General features: G+C 40.5%; 1 long non-coding RNA gene across 1 annotated transcript in view; it reads left to right on the forward strand.

Moving 5' to 3' along the window:
* Positions 1-529, forward strand: part of LOC147578554 (uncharacterized) — a 94268-nt gene extending 93739 nt beyond the window's left edge. The window contains exon 4 of the long non-coding RNA XR_015254306.1: positions 251-529. This is a non-coding gene — a long non-coding RNA (uncharacterized LOC147578554). The remainder of the gene's footprint in view (positions 1-250) is intronic.
* Positions 530-16729: the final 16200 nt, after the last annotated feature.

The following is a 16729-nucleotide window of genomic DNA, read 5'->3' on the forward strand; positions in this document are numbered from 1 at the left end:
ACTGAAACGGGGAAAATAGGGTCCATCACATGTATATATATGGTTAATCATATCGCTAAGGTACTTTGAAGAAAATTATGTAGAGTAAGGCTTATCATTTGCAGCTGCTTAGGAGGAATGTCAGCAATGCAAGCAGGCCAGTTTTGAAGATAATAGATTTATGCCTTGCAGAAAGCCAAATGTGTGATCACTCAGACCAGAATCTGTTAAGTATCATGTTGCTATTTCTCCTCTTTCTTCCCCATTTCAGGTCACATCTCAAATATGAACGTCACCCAGAGGTTACCCAGGTGATCCTAGGCCATCCTGAGCATGCAGCTGTGCAGGGCTTGACCTTGAAGGACAGATGGCATCAGGGGGAATTCTTTTATACCTTGTATTGGCCAGGGCTCAGCTTCTGACATTTCTGTCTACAGACGACAAAAGGCTTTCATTGTAAGCTGCTTTCTGATGCGTGCTTAAAACCAAGTTGAACACATTAAAAGGGAGAAGAAGCAGAAACTTGCTCACTGTGCTCTGTGAAGAATTAAAAAAATTTTATGGAAGTCGATGAAAGGGAAATAGATTTTTGAAATCTTTATGCCCTCTCCCCTCAAAATTGGACTTAATATTTATTTCAGGTTAATTATAATTCTTCATTCATTCCAATATACATTTATATTATGTTCCGTAATATATTTCCTTTAAAAAATTGACATTTAAAATGTTTCACATAAATTATATTTAGCTGAGTTTGCTTTCTATTTCTGATCTGAATAATATCAGGATTCTTGCAAACCTAAACCTTCCCTTAGTAAAATTTACTGTCACTGGGGTATGATATGCTTTCATGGGTTCCCCTCTAATTTTTTTCCTTTTTCAACTATAATACTTTCTCAGACCTCCTTCTCTATAATGTTACCAAGATTCTTTGAAGTATTATCTGATTTCAGAACTAAGGCTTAACCATTCTTCTTCAGGAGACTTTAAATAACTCTCTATCCTTCTAATTTAGTACTTCAGTCCACCATGTACCCACTTTAGTCCTCTTGACCCAGCATATTTCTGGAAAGTGCAAGGCAAAGTTTCTGAAATTTGGCTGTTGATCTGATTACATAGCGGCTATGTGCTTGAATAAAAAAATAATAATAGCTAACATTTATTGAGTGGTTTTAAAGTCCCTGGCATTGTTCTAAATGTTCTTTCTACACGCATTCCTCACTTAATCTTCACAATGACCTGAGGAAATAGATCATATTATCATACCCATTTTCCAGATGAACAAAATAAGGCACAGAGACACATCAGTTGAATCAGGATTCTAATTCAGGCAGTCTAACTCAGGAGTCCTCATTTTTATCCACTATGCCGTCCTTCACAGAGCAGTCTTACAATCTGTTTTGAAAGCTATATTCACGGCTGCGTGTGTGGTAGAAAGAACACTGCACTAAGGGCCAGAAGATGGACCTTTAATGCAGTTTTGCCACTAATTAGTTGTATAAACTTGGACACGTTGGCCTCTCTGGAAAAAGCTAGGCAGAAATCCATTACATTAAGTCCTTTTATAAGCAGCTTATTTATTTTAAATAAATACTATGGCTCTCAGTGGGAGGCCATTTAAGCAGAGCCATTAAGGCCAACATAGAATAGTTTCTGGGGCCAGACTGTGAGGGTGACACAAGGCTCCATGCAGGACTTCCTGGATTGAGTCCCTTTTCTACCTCTTACCAAATGTGAGATGGTAGCAAGTTTTTCAGCCTTCCAGAACCTCCATTTCTTCATCTGTAAAATGCAGATAGTAAATGGTTGTCCACCTAAGAGAGTCACTATGGGTAGATGAAGAGTGTACATAAAGCATTTAGTGTAGCATTTTATGTGATTCTCTATATGGTCCTATGAGGTTACCATTATTATCCCCATTACACAGACGAATAAAGCGAGGCCTACAGAAGTTAATTAATTTGTCCAAGAGTATTTATATTGTAAGTGGTAGAGTCAGGATTCTAACCCAGGCAGATGGGTATTTAACCAAACACCATCTTTTTCCCAGTCTAAGAGGATTCTCTGTGTCTGATACTGTATGTTATCTATTACCTGAGCTAACAGTCCCTCTCCAGTATATCCTCCACCCTCCCACGGTTCAGCAGCCAAAGCATTTTAACTGGTACTTAAGGCAGAGTTTTGGGATACTGCCGCAGCACTAGACCCACAGTTCATTCTGATTGGTCAGGGCCTGTCTCTGTTCTGATTGGTCGGCATCCCTCAACTCTCCTCCCCCACACACATACATACTCTATCACCAAACATTGGTCTCTTTTCTGGAAGACAAAGAGGGAAAGCTGGAATGCTCTCTCAAGTATTTTCTCTAGATGTCAAGTTCTATAGGCTTATTAGGCATCCACTCTCTCTGGTCCATCCCACTCCCCACATGCTCACATAAACTTGTTTTGCTAAGAGCTAATTTCCAACTTAACACGAAGTATTGAGAATTAAAGTTTCACAGAAAAACTACTGGTAGAAATAGATTTCAGATGTGTTGAAATTTGCTTATGTCATATGTCAATTGATTAAGAAAATTAAATGTTGTACCCAGGAAAATATAACAATGGACAGGCAAGAATAGCATGTATCTTTAGGACACGTTAGAATACAAGATAGTGCCCAGATTTTGCTATATGTTACAGGTGCATTTATTAAAGCCTTTGGAACTTTCTAACCTTGAACTACCACGCCCCATCCATAGAGAGATGCAAAGCCATTTGTGACATATAGTGGTTGCATCGGTTTCTCTGAAAATGCTTTTTCTTCTGGATTGATAGCTAAGATACTCATTTTCTCTGAATAGTAGGATTCCTATATTCTGATACTTGCCTGATTTCTCAAAGCCCCCCAAAGTGCCTTATCACTAATTGATTCTGAAAAACTTTGGTCTATTTGGGTTCTCCTTTGTTGAAGAATACCAGCAAGAAAAGTTACTGGTTAGCACTTTCGGGTGGAAGTGCTATGTCACCCAGGAAGCCATGTCAGTTTTGGGTTTTCCCAGTGATGCTGACCTGAGTCTGGGCTACTGAAAACATGGCTCTTTTGTCAAATGCCCTAGAGTCCTAGTCATCCCCACTGCTATCTCTTCTGCCCTGAACGTCTCTGGAGCAAAAACTGAGAGCTTTGTGTGGTGGGTCGGGTCCACAGAGTAGCAACACTCAGGTTTCCCCTCATGACCTATGCAATTTATTTCTAGCTGGAGCTCTCTTCTTAACTCCCTGTTATCTTGCATTTCGAGAACGCTGCTCTTTCCTCTGTGCTGTGTGCCCTGGAGCTCGTTGGGGGGAGCACCCAGAGAGGACATCTTGAGCATCTGTTCTTCTCCGTGAGCTAAAGATTCCCATCTTGACTGAGGTCTTCCAGTTTTCAATCTGGTGATGCTTGATAAAAAAATAGCAAAATAATATGAGTTGGTAAATAAATGTTAATATATGCTTCAAATACAAAAGCAGTTTCTTCTGCAGTAGATAATGTAGGAAAATATACAATGTTAGTATTTGATTTGCATCAGTAGGTGAGAGCCCTGAATCCTTCATTACGAGGTTAAATCTGATTTTTGTTTGTGACCAGCATGAACGCTGACCTCTGCCCTTTGAATGATCTTTCCGTCTCCCAGAAAGTTCATGAAAAGGTCATGGAGCTGCACTGACTTCCTCTGTGTGTGCATGGACGTGTCTTTGCTATTGATCTGGGAAAAGACCTTGCTTTGTCCATTCAGTGGTTTTGTTCACTTTATTTTTAATGGAAACCTGATCAGTGATTATAGAATTTTTCCGCAGGAATTCACACCTGAGTAAGTGCAGAAAGCTAACCTCTTTTCATGTTGGTTATTTAGTCTGTGTTTTACCTTGGCCATAACTCCCAATTAAATGCATTTCTTGAACTCTTAGCAAAGCAAAATATGGCACTTACTGGTCACAAGTTCAAAGCAGGAGAGAGAGGGAAAAAAAATGGCTTAGTAGCTGGAAATAAAAACACCAGTGAATTCCTCTTACAGATTCCTTCATGTCAAATTCATATCATGAGTGACTTTCAGTTTTCCCTCTAGATCATCTTGGCATGATCGAGGAGTAAAAATAAAAATGATTTCTAGTATATTCCTGAAGTGATTCCTTCTTTTGATGCTGCCTGTCAACGTAAAAGGGGTTATGAATCTCTGGAAACCTGCTCTACTGACACCATCTGCAGCATAGGCACCAGTTTTCAAATCAGCCTGCAGTAAGTGGGACAGTTGGAGGGTTTTAAATCTCCACTAGAAAACTATTGCCATTTACAAACAACAAGCTTTGTACTGAAATGGTGAAAAATGCACTTGCGTCATATTTAGAATGATTGTGGAGGGGGATATAACAATACTTTTCAAGACTGTAAGCAATACGTATATTCATATCTTGCGCTATTTATCTTGTAGATATACAGCACTGAAGTTCTTGGCTGCTAGCTGTTAGGTTAGCATCGAGAAGGAAAGATCCTGAGGTTTGTCACTGCTGTATATCACCGCAGCTGTGCCCTTTGATTACACTGGGGCACCACCAGTCATTAATAACGGGGAAAGCTTTTTGTCTGGCAAATGCATCGTCGTACAGTCCTTTCTTAACACCTAAGCATCTTGGTGTGGTAGTGAACGTAAATTAAAGGTGAAGATTGTTTATTTTATAGCCACACTTGTAAATAGAGGTGGCCTTTCCAGAGCCGTTCAAGAAAGTGTATTTTTCCTTGCTTTAAGACTTGAAATGTTCTCATATTTGGCAATTCGCTCAAGGGAACTCAGTCATTAAGTCTCACTCGAACAAACAATATGAGCACAATGTAATTACAATTTTAATTTCATCACTGTCACACTCGTGTGGCTACCAGAGGGTTACAAAACAAGCTATCATCCAAGACAACAATTGCTGTACAGACTTAAAAACCCAAGTGTGCCCACGGTTGAAGATTTCTTGAAGAGCATGATGTGAAGGGAATATGCAAATAGAAAGCTTTCCAACATAAAAAAAAAATGCTCAGATTTGAATCTGATCGAATGTGTTGCTTTGCAAGGTTGATGCCACCAGCCAATTTTCCCAGAAGTGCTAGTTTCCCATCAAAAGTCACCCCAAAGTTGACCAATTGCTAGAGAGCTCGATCACATTAAACTAACTCGCAATAAATGGATTTATAAATTCCACCGCCCTATGGGAAATGTTACAATGTTTTAAAGGCGAGTGTAATCACACTGTCAATTTTATCTCTATTTCGTTTCTATTGCCACTAGCATCCAGTAGGACCCATCATTTCTTGCTGGGATGATTACAATAGCCTCTTTTGTTGTTTCCTTACCACCAGTCCTTCTTCCCTTAATTCAGAAATATTCAAAGTATGAGTTTTTCACAAGCCAGTTCTGGGGGGGGGGGGGGTGAAATCAATTTAGCATTCCACGATCAACATTTTAAAAAAGAAAAAAAGGAAAGACAACAACATGGGATAAAGCATACTGCAGCACGGTATACAGAGTAAGGGTGACTATTATTGCCTAAATTATCTTTTCTTTAGTTGTGTGTGTGTGTGTGTGTGTGTGTGTGTGTGTGCATGCTCTTATTCTCATTGGCTCCAGATATAAAATGTGTTTCTTCTATAGGTCCTGATCAAAGAAGTTTTAAAACTCCCGCTCTAATCCGTGTTTCCCAAAGTGTAAGATGCTGCCAGGCAATGTGGACTCATAACTGGGTCATGTGATCAGAAACTTATTGCCTTTTCTGTTCTTTACCCAGTTTATCTAACTGGATCAAGAAGAAAGTCTCATGCTGGTGCTAGTATATCTGTCACATCCATCTGACACGTGCTGAACTAATTTTTGTTCTTGTCATTTTTTTTTCAACTGAACACTCACTGTAGGCAACTGCTAAGTTCTCAAAAATACAAAGCTTGCAACACGCAACTTCACTGGCAAGGACTACAGAGACATACCAGCTATAAAAACAATTTTGTGGAAACACGTGGGAGAGAACAGTAATTTGGATGAAAGAAAGAAGACACTGGAGGGTTTGGGATGACTATTTCAGCAGAAGCAAAGGTTCAGAGGTGTGAAAATATAGTCCATGTGGAAACCTCCTATCCATTAGCCCCCATGCATTGAACTGTCTTTTTGCCTCCTCTATTTCTATTTTTCCCACTTCGTACTTTTAGCTTCTTCAACTCCCTCGCCTCTATGTCACCCATCTTTCTGCCCACTACAACTTTTCTGGGGAGCATTTTAGCGAAGCTACTTTGCAAGCGTTAAAAGACAAAATCAGAACAGTCTTCAGACTCAACACTTTTGAAAAGTATCTGGATCAAATTTTATAATATTATTTGGTTAATATGACTACTACTGTGTTCACTTTTAAGGCAAATGACACTGGCTTCTCACTTATGCCTGTGATATAAAGCTTATTTTAAAATAATTTTGAGGGGGGAAAAAGGCAGCTAATTAAAAGAAAAATATTAAGGAATTTAGAGTACAGGAGATACATGTTTAAGGACAAAGGTTGTGATTGGCATATGCAAATCACTAAAGTTTTTACTGAAGTTGAGATGACACTATTAATCAATTTTTAAAACTATTGCCAAAATAATCTTTCTAAAATGCAAATTAAATTAAATCTAACATGAGATAATTAAATTAAATCAAGTTAAAACTACATAAAGTCCCTCAGCACTGTTCTACTGTCTACAGGATCTGACCCCTGCCTCCTTTTCCAAATTCATTTCCTGCTACAATCCTACTCACAACCATGCCAAATAATTTGTTCCTTTTCACTTCTATGCTTTTGCTCATTCTGTGCCTTCCTTGGGAATGCCAGCCACTCCCTTCCCCTGCCACCTATGAGGTCCTGCTCACCCCTCAACACTGAGTTCAAATATAAAGATCCCAAGCCCCTCCCATCAGCTGGCACTCTATTCTCCATTATTCTATGGTGACTCATTTATACCACTGGGATACCATTTATTACAATGACCTCTAAGTCTTTTTTTTTTTTTTTTTTTGCATTTTTATTTACCCTAAAGCACAAAGTGCTTTATTCATCTTTGTCTCTTAAGCATCAAAGATAGTTCTTGGCGCATACACACAGTAAGCACACACAAAAAATTTGAGAATGAACAAATTCCTCATAATGAAGATATACTTGGCCCAAGGCCAGGACGAGACATACTGTAGGAGCCAATTACAAATTTTAAATTTGCTACATCAGCTCAGACAAGGCCAAAGGGGATTTGAAATGAGTAACAACAGTAATAATAATATAAACCAACATTTAGTAAGTGCTTACTAAGTTGAAGGCCTTCTACAATGCATTATCTCATTTAGTCCTTAGAACAATCCCTCAGGGTAGAAACTGAGGCTCGGTGAGGCTAAGTAACTTGTCCAAGGTCAACAGCTGTTCAGCAGTGGAACTGGGATCCAGAGCTAGGGCTGTCTGCCCCCAGAGCCTGCCCCTAGCCACCAAACAGTGTGAGAAGGATGGGTCAGTTGCTTTCTGTTCTCTAAGGACAGTGAGATTGGCATTAAGAACCTACTTCCATTGGCTTTGCCCCTGTTGGTCCCCACTGCACCTGTGTTTGGTGAGAACAGTCTGCATCTTTGCTTCCATCAAGCTCTGTGTGTCCCAGGCTTCCCTAGCACTCTGCCTCCCGGGCTCCTGGTCCAGAAGTCATTCCCCAAACTTGAATCTGCCCCATTGGCTTGACTGCCGGCTTCCCTCATAACTGTTTGGTTCACAAAAACAGCAGCAGGTCCTGGTCAAGAGCAGGAGTCTGCTGCCACACTGTTTGGTTTGTGCAGTTCAGCTGTTGACTGCAGGCAAGTTATTCAACCTATTTGTTTCCTCAAGATTAAATATGACTTATTATTTTAGAAGTGCATAGAATCACGCCTGGTACATAGTAAATATTATTGAGTGCTAATTAAATAAAGTGAAACCCCTCTGGATTATGCCATTTCCTACTCTTCCAGGTAGACATTTTGCTGCTGCTATTTCCTTGTTCCTTTTAGGTGCCCCATAGAGGCTGTCAGAACACTTGATTGTCTTCTGATATGGCATAATTTCTTTTATTCTCAGACAATCCCCGCTTTGGGGCCGGCACTGTGCTAAAGGCAACAGGACAAGAACAGATGAAAAATGTAGTATTTGCCCTCAAAGAGCTTCAGACTGGTCACAAAACAAAACAAAGCAGAAAACATTGTCTCTGTCATATGGCATGCTGAGAGTCCCCAGTAGGGGCAGGAGAACAAGTTTGGGCATGTGGGATGGGGTGGGCACTGGGTGGGGGGGGGGCATGGGAGGCCTACAGACAGGCCCCTTCCTGGGAGAAGTCAACAGTTTAATCTGCCCAATGCTAGAGGCACAGAAAGCTCAGATATGACCTGTATAGGGTCCCGTTTGAGGGGTCTGAGCCAAAGGAAGGTGAGGAGGCAGATCCTGCCGGTGGGGACTTCTGAAGGGAGCAGTTCTTGGGGTAAGGTAAGATCCCAGAGGTCTGATGAGTTTGGGAAAAGGCCAATCATTACCCAGCATCCCTCCTATTTATTGGTTAGTGTAATGGTTAATTTTATTTGTCAATTTGACTGGGCCACAGGATGCCCAGTTATCTGGTTAAACATTATTTCTGGGTATGTATGCAAAGGTGTTTAGAAAGGAGAGTAGTATTTGAATCCTTAAACTGAGTAAAGCGGATTGACCTCCTTAATGTGACTGGGCCTCATCCAACCCACAGAAGGACTGAATAAAACACAAAGAGGGAAGAAGGGAAATTTTCTTCTTTCTGACTGTTCGAGCTGGGAATTGGTCTTCTGCCTTCAGACTGGAACTTAAACACCATTGATAGGATTTTCACTCCCAGGCCTTTCAATTTGGACTAGAACTTATGCCACAGGTTCTCCTGGTTCTTGGGGCTTTGGGCTTGGACTGGAACTCTACCACTGGCTTTTCTGGATCTCCAGCTTGCAGAAGACAGATCATGGGTTTTCTCAGCTTCCATAATCATGTCAGTCCCTTATAATAAAGACATAAATATGTAAAGTATATAATATTTTAAAAAAATTTTTTTTCAACGTTTATTTATTTTTGGGACAGAGAGAGACAGAGCATGAACGGGGGAGGGGCAGAGAGAGAGGGAGACACAGAATCGGAAACAGGCTCCAGGCTCCGAGCCATCAGCCCAGAGCCCGACGCGGGGCTCGAACTCACGGACCGCGAGATCGTGACCTGGCTGAAGTCGGACGCTTAACCGACTGCGCCACCCAGGCGCCCCAGTATATAATATTTTTTAAAGTGAGAAATATTTTGTTTAACTAGAAGAGAAGCTACCACTATGTTTTTCATCTTATAATAGTATTAAGTATGTAAGTATTTTCATCTCATAATTGGTATTAGCTACTTTGGCAATGAATTATGAATCATTCCAATAACTGTGTATTGCATACTTACTGTGGAAAAGAAGGCAATGTGCCCAGAAAGCATGAGATATAAATGAGTATGACATAGTCCCTTGCCTGGAGGAACTCACAGTCTAGTGGGAAAAATGTTTACGCAAATAGGCGAGGCAGTGTGGTGTAATGGTTGAGAGGGCAAGCTTTAGGCAGTGGTGTACTGGTAGATGTCTAACAACGGATGGTCTGGAATAAAATAAGGGTTGTAATGGTTTGTGGCTCATGCCTTTTCCATGGTGTAGATATTCTCACTACAGCCTATGTTAAGCTACCAGTACGACATCACCCAATGCAGAGCTGGAAGGAGATACTGTTGGCTCTCTCAAGCTGGTCCAAGCTGGCACCTGCACATCACTGGTTCTAGAGGTCATATGTCTATTCTTGAGTCAACCGTGGCATGTACTAGCTATGTAGTAGTTCATAACTCCTTTTGACTCCAGCATCTTCATCTGGAAAGCGGAATTACAGTAGTACTTATGGAGTTATCTGAAGGCTGTAGGATAAGCTATGGACAATATTTAGAACAGTGTTTGGTGCATAATCTCAATAAATGCAATTTGTAATTATTATAATTAAATACAAAGATGATGGAGAGATGACTTCCAAGAGGAAGACTGTAGGATTTAAGAAGGAGGTAATTTTTTTGTATAGTAGGGATGGTGGGGGTTGTAGAAGGGGAATCTCGAGTTGGGGACTGCATGGCAGAGCCAGGCAGGTAAGAGAGTATCAGACATATTCTGAAAATTCAATTCACTTTGGCTGGAATATAGTGGTTACACATAGGAGCAGAGACATCATGTGCTTAGGAATTAGGCTGAGCCATGTTGTGGTGTCCTGAGGGCCAGAAGATAGGGGCTGGGGGAGCCACTGGCTATTTAGATGTAGAGAGTGACATGAGGCCTAACAAAGTTCTCTGATGAATGTTCTAATGAGCGTTCAAGTGAAATGAGGTGACTACTTCAAATCAGTGCTTGGGAATCATTACACACTTGTTCTATCATTAAGATAAGTATTGACTGGCTCCTGCTAAGTCTGGCAGACCACTAAAGAACATCTAGGCAGACTCTCAGGTTCCATTTCTTGTCCAGTACTCCATCTGGAAACACAATTGGGCCAATGAAAGTTTTTAAATGGGTATGTCTTCTATAATCTTGAACTCACATCAATGCAGTTTCATATCTGGCAGATATTACAGAGATTTATGATCTCACAGAGTGGGATCTGCAGTTCACAGAATCACTAATACAAAATAAATTGCTGCCCTTTAGAAATGACTTGCAAATAGAACTACCTCAAATATTATGGGGTAGGGGAAGAATATTACTTTCAACAGAGCCGATTGAGGGAAAAATTACTCTGTTGGTATTGTTTTCTAGAATATCACCTTTTTAGAAAACACTTTGTTTCAAAATGGTTCATTTGCTCTGGATCTAATTTTTATCATCTCCAGCTTTGTTTTGTAAACAATGTTCAAAGAGCCGAATTTTGTTTAACAGTTTACAAGTTGCCCTATATCACACTATTTTTAAAATAGCCTTAACATTAGTTTACTGTTTACTAGCTTAAACGCTTACATATATTACCTCATTTCATGCACATAGTCACCCTATGAGACAGAAGTCATAGGGTTTTAGAGTTGGAAGGGAACTGTGAGATCAAATTTGAGATTTTCATTCTTCATTCATTCACTCAACAATTTTATTGTATGTGGACTTGACAGAAACCATGCCAGAATTACCCATGGTGAATAACAGAGAAGAAGTCCCTGTGCTTAAGAAATTTACATTCTCAGTGGGAGTCAGACAATAAACAAATAAATAAATTATCAAGATAATTAAGGGCCTGTGATATATGCTCTGAAGGGAATAAACAGGGTTCTATAATAAATGGGGTGATAGAGAAGGTTTGGGTGGAAGATTGTAGTTTAGATATCATTGCTAAGAGGTGACATCTGAACTGAGAAATGAACAATAAGAAGAAGCCTGTCACTGAAGACGTTGGGGCAGAACATTCTGAAGAGGGGGGCAAGTGCAAAGGCCAACAGTGAGCCTGAAGTAGTTAGGGAGACAAAGGAGGCCAGTGTGGCAGAGTGAAGGAACAAAGGGAAGAGTGGTACCAGATGATGTGGGAGACATAGACAAGGATAGATCCAGAAGACTTTGGTTTCAACCCAAGCCACTGAAGGTTTGTGAGCAGTGGAGAGATATGTATCTGTTAGATGGAGAATGGACTTGAAGAAGTAGCAAGACTGTAGGCAGTGAGACCAGTTAGGAAACTGAGGCCCAGAGAGGGAAAATAACATCATTGGTACCAGAATCAGTTCCAGAACCCAGGTTTTCTCCTCAAGGTCCAGTGTGCTTGTCATTTTTCAAATAAGAAAATGTCCAAGGAACTTTAAATTTTTTTAATGTTTATTTATTTTTGAGAGACAGAGAGTGTGAGCAGGGAAATGGCAGAGAGAAAGAGAAAGACACAGAATCTGAAGAGGCTCCAGGCTCTAAGCTGTCAGCACAAAGCCCAAAGTGGGGCTCGAACTCACAAGCTGTGAGATCAGGACCTGAGCCAAAGTCGGCTGCTTAGCTGACTGAACCACCCAGGCGCTCCTGTCCAAGGAACTTTAATTACTGTTTATACGGGAGCATCTGGAAAGTTTATCATCTTCGTAGTCTTCAGAAAAAACATTATGGAGAGCTTTGCTGTGTGTGTGTGTGTGTGTGTGTGTGTGTGTGTGTGTGTGTTAGAAAAATTGAGAGCATCATCTTTGCATCATCTATAACTCATTTCAACAAACACATATGGCAGAGTTACCAGGTACATGGCTGTGGCATACAATGCACCATCTACCTAATCTCTGGTCCTTTCCTTTCTCCTTGCCCACAGAACCTTATTTTGTTCATGATGGCATTATACCCTTATAACATCTCTGTTTTCTACTCTCCTTTGCGGTTAAGGATAACCTAGTTTTGACGAAGTAGAATTTTGCTAAGGATTTCTGGGAAAGGTTTCCTTTTCCGAAAAAGGCTCCACTTCTTCCTACATCTCTGTCATTTTCTCCTTCCTTGATGAAACCCTGTGGATGAAAGCCACATGTTAAGATGGTGGAGCAAAGAGCTGGAAGGGGCCTGGCCCTTGATGGTTTAAAGTGAACATACCAATTGTGCAGATACTACTTGTGAACTTTGTGACATATGAGAAGATATTGATCAAACCACTGTATTTATATATTTTTTAACGTAGCTGAACACATCCTAACAAAGTCACTGTCTCGGTGGGAGACAGAGATAAATCAATATATGGTGGCTGCAACCCAATATCAATAGCTCATGAAAATGACATGGGATGTTAACTAAGTGCTAGGGTGAGGCAAAGGAAGAGTTGATTTTCCTAAACAAAGGGACTATTTTTCTAAATAAAGAAATGTGGTACTTTCTTCAGGAGTAATTAAGCCATCAACTTATACAATAAAATTTCCCACCCACATAAGGCCTGAAAATCAAGGAGACACGGGACAATGGGCATTTGAATTACACCAAGAGAGGGAGCTCTAGAGGGTGTCCAACTAACTTGCAGTCAATCACCCACAAATTAATTTGAAGAGGTGTCAGGAGATTGAGGCAAGTTAGAGCTTTCTTTGTGGATTGTGGATTTCTCTCTAAGGTTGCATCTAGAGTCAGCTCCAGGGGCTCTTGGTCCCTTTTTTTGGATTAGGTTCACAGCACATCTTCCTTCCAGCTTCTCACACCCAAAAGGGTGATTGGTCTTTGAAGTTGACCCCATTCTCAATCGTGGCATCTCCATGGCTAACCAGAGTAGATGTAAAGGAGAGCTTTCTGTGTCATTTTTTTTTCATGTCTACCTGAAAATACTGTCTGGCCCCATGAGAGGCTTTTAACAGCTTATTCAAAGGCATAATTTGAATCAGGAGCAAAGAATGTATTCATGTGCTCATTTTCCACATTAACATTGCTCTTAGAATCTGTATTTTCTCTCTTACACATAGACACACGGGGACATTGGACTGTCAACTTGAGGGAAAAGTCTATTTGTAATGATGACTATGTAATTTTAAAGCCCAGTGCAGCATAAGTATTATGTGTTATTCCATAAACACTCATTGTATTTCTGACTCATGGACTTAGATGGTGTTCTCTCACCTTCCATAGAAAAGGCTGGGTAACAGCCAACTTATTAAGTGACTTTATAGGGACAAGAGGAACCCTAAGCTCTCCATCCTCTTAAAATTTCCCCTAATGTATAACCACTGTATACCATCCATAACATCTAGTCTAACCTTGGACTAGATTGAGAAATCCAAGTGGGCATTATCCATAGTAATAAGTTCTGATGTGGAAAAGCATTTTACTTCATACGCTTCTGTTCTTTTGTTACCCAGCCATCAATGCATCCAGGTGTAGCCCACATTTATTGTGTCCTGATTTCAGTTATTCTGAAGTGCTTTTAGCTTGCAAAGTATCTGGGAAAATACATTAGGAAGGTTACAAAGAAAGCCTGACTATGAATGAGCAGTCTCATACAGACACAGTCCTGGAGGCCAGACTGTTGTTCTGAGACCAGGCATGGGGGTGGCTGAGTTACTTTCTGGGGGGTCACAATGCTGATGATGAAACACCTTTATAGGTTCTGGTGGTTACAGTATTCCCTCTCAAGCCACTTACATTTTGATGTTAAAACATTATTTGTTGGGGCGCCTGGGTGGCTTGGTCGGTTAAGCGTCCGACTTTGGCTCAGGTCATGATCTCACAGTCCGTGAGTTCGAGCCCCGCGTGGGGCTCTGGGCTGACTGCTCAGAGCCTGGAGCCTGTTTCAGATTCTGTGTCTCCCTCTCTCTCTGCCCCTCCCCTGTTCATTCTCTGTCTCTCTCTGTCTCAAAAATAAATAAACATTAAAAAAAATTAAAAAAAAAACATTATTTGTCAGAGATGTGAAAACTGGTCATGGCTCATGTTAGGGAATATAATCTTGGCTTCTTGTCCAAATGATGTCCTGAGGAACACTGGCTTTGTGGTCATTGCTGGTTCTGGGGTAGGGACTTGCAATGATTTCCAAGCTGGGTGGGAAGAGAGGAAGAAGAGATCAGTGAGTTTGTTACCAGGCAGCAGGGATATACTTTTCACAAACGCACAGTGTCTTGAAAGTTTGGTTTCCCATCACCATTTATATTCCTGAGGAATAGATGTGTCTCTCACTCCGCAGCAGTGTTTCGTGACATTTGGATTTACAATGTTCAAGTTGAAGTCTCTAGCCCCTTGCAGTCTGTCAAAAACAGCTTCTTTGTCCATTTATTTTTGTCTTCCACACCCAGTCTGAATATCTTTTGTAAATTTATACTTGACAACCCTCGTATTTCAGTAGCTGGCTTTGGTTTCACAATCTACCTTGCTTGCTCAGTTACATTAGCTGAAACAACAAATTTAATCCATGATGTCAATAGTAAATTATAGCAGAGAAGTAATATATGTCTGACATCATAAAGGTCAAGGCCATGGTAAAAACACTGCAAATTCTGGAGCCATTGTGTTTGAGCAAGCAGTGGGCTCTTACTAAACACTAACATCATGAAAATCAGATTAGCACTAAAAGCTGCATTGGCTAATCTTATTTTTTTTAAATATCTTCTTTTTTAAATGGAAAATTTCTAAAAGCAGAAAGCTCTTCTGCTCTACACTGGGCTGTGGATTTGTTCCCATGGACATTGGCTGTGTAATTATATTTTATATTTGGTAGTGGATAAATAATTAAAACTAGAATTACTTTTCTGAAAAGATTCATTTAGAGCACACGTTTTCTATTACCATAGCAGTCGGATGGGGGAGGGGACATCGCCTCCTACCTACCTAAACTACCTTGCCATTAAAGTATCTAAATTACCTCGGTGAATTCTGAGCGCAGAAGTGGTTGATGAATTGCTTTTGCATAAATGCACTTTCCCTTTGCTAGAATCTAATTTTATGAAACACACTCGTGTGTGTGTGTGTGCGCACACACGTACACACACACACACACACACACACACACGCACACACACACACACTCACCAAGAGACACACATATACCAAAGCAGCCGCTGAACCCTCTCAAGAAGAAAAATTGAAGGCTGGAATTTTCTCTATATAATGAAGTTTTTTTAAACGTTGCCAGTAATATAAGCATCTCTGAGGAAAGCCCAAATGGCTTCATCTCCTATAGGGAAGAGCAGCTCATGAATCACTGTTTCCATGAAGAAGTGTTTCATTCCTTAAACTGGTGCTATCAATTGTACTGGCTGATTTTTTTTTATCAGTATCAAAATTTGATTTTGGCTTAAACTCATTTATTACAAGTAAGGAAAAAATTCTTCTGCAGAGTGAACTAAAAAGCCATTCCGTGGATACGAGTCTGAAAATCCCATGCCTTTTGTGGTTATAATGTGTTTAGATGGTTTGATCTGTCATGGGCAGCCCCAGCAGCCAAGGAGGCCTCTTAAACAGCTGACAGCTTTCACTTGGCTCAGATGTATTTTCATTTGTTAATTAGGAGCATTTATTTTAGTTTCCATGTGTTCTTGCTGTGTGTTAGACATAAGAAAGATCATGTATCTGAGTTCCAAGATACAATAATGTGGCACTAGGTATTATCTCCTGACAGAGTCATTGCTGTTTGCGTCAGTGACAAGGGAGAAAATGTCATCACGCCCCATCTGTGCCCAGTGACAACCAGCACTTTATGAGACTATTTCTTGTGGGTCTGGAGCAATGGCTCTAAAGAATCAGAAGAAGACAAGCTGAAAAGAAACTGGCCTCCAGTGAGGTCTGAAGATGCCCAGCCTCTCCTCTAGTCAGGCCTCTCTGTTTTGCCTGCCTCCATTACTACCTGGAGTGATGAGTTGGCCTTGGGCCAGGGGGGAGAAAGAGTGTGGAGGCCAAGGTGCCCAAATCCCCTATTTCTAGTCCAGTTTGTTTGCCTCACTTGTAATCACCACAAGCAAGCTGAAAAAACCTAGCCCTCAAATTGACCTTGGACTATATGAACACCTGCCTCAAGATCATATAGCACTTCAAAGAAAGAAAATGTCTCCTGAAAACTAAGGTTATTGCAGTGAAGAACTGTACATTTTTTATTTCCAAGATTTCTTTAATTTGGTAATTGATACCCATAAATATACCCTGGAGAACATGAATGAGATACAGTTCCTGCCTGCGAGAACCTTAAAATTGAAAATCATAACAAAAATACATAGCCTCTAAGTAATCTCTCAGCCTT

Source organism: Puma concolor, chromosome C1, assembly GCF_028749965.1.
Source record: "Puma concolor isolate L17-30 chromosome C1, mPumCon1.1.hap2, whole genome shotgun sequence".
In the NCBI taxonomy this organism is placed as follows: domain Eukaryota; kingdom Metazoa; phylum Chordata; class Mammalia; order Carnivora; family Felidae; genus Puma; species Puma concolor.